The sequence below is a fragment of the Aquarana catesbeiana genome, linkage group LG12 (assembly GCF_042186555.1).
Source record: "Aquarana catesbeiana isolate 2022-GZ linkage group LG12, ASM4218655v1, whole genome shotgun sequence".
Taxonomy (NCBI): Eukaryota; Metazoa; Chordata; class Amphibia; order Anura; family Ranidae; genus Aquarana; species Aquarana catesbeiana.
In genome coordinates this window covers 71,941,315-71,942,087 of record NC_133335.1, presented here as the reverse complement: position 1 = coordinate 71,942,087, position 773 = coordinate 71,941,315, and positions in this window count along the sequence as shown.

Sequence of the window (773 nt, the reverse complement as noted above, 5' to 3'; positions counted from 1 at the left end):
AACGTGTGTGTGTGTGTGTGTGTGTGTGTGTGTGTGTGTGTATATATATATATATATATAATATATATATATATATATATATATATATATATATATATATATATATATATATATATATATATATATATAATTTCAATATTATATTTCTCTTGAGGTGGTTAAAATTCTGGAGGCACTTGATTCTAAAATGTAAAAGACTAAACTAATTGTACATATTGAGCAGCACCCACACATGTGAAACGCCCAATGTTAGAGATTATTTATTCCTCCAAAGAAAACAAATGCACCTTTTTTGTATGTGCTGACTAGTATACCCATGTTTCTCTTCTTTCCCTCACTTGGCTATTGTGACCCCAGTGCTGACAGAGGGGCAAACAAGGATGCTGTCCCCTGATGTCCTCCTTATCAACTGATGACCTCATTGGTTGCTAGGGTGCTGGTGGCTAAAAGGTTGTAATAGTGCACAGTAAAAACCTGTGGCTTTTTCTGCAAAAGGCAGGCTTCATCTATCCACTGGCTTGTATACAATTTTTGAGCAATTTTTAGACCTTTTGCCAAGGCACCCCTGAAGGCATTCCACTGTACCTGGGCATCCTGGTTAAAGGATTCTCTATTGTAGCCCCCTGTGCAACAGAACTAGAAGGATCGGGCATAGACTGAATTAGGAAAGTGTTACCATTGTAGGGTTTTTTTTTGTTTTTTGTCACTGCTGTCTGGTAAAATCATTATCTCTGGGACAGTAAGAGGCAAATCTCTCTAATGGTGGACATACA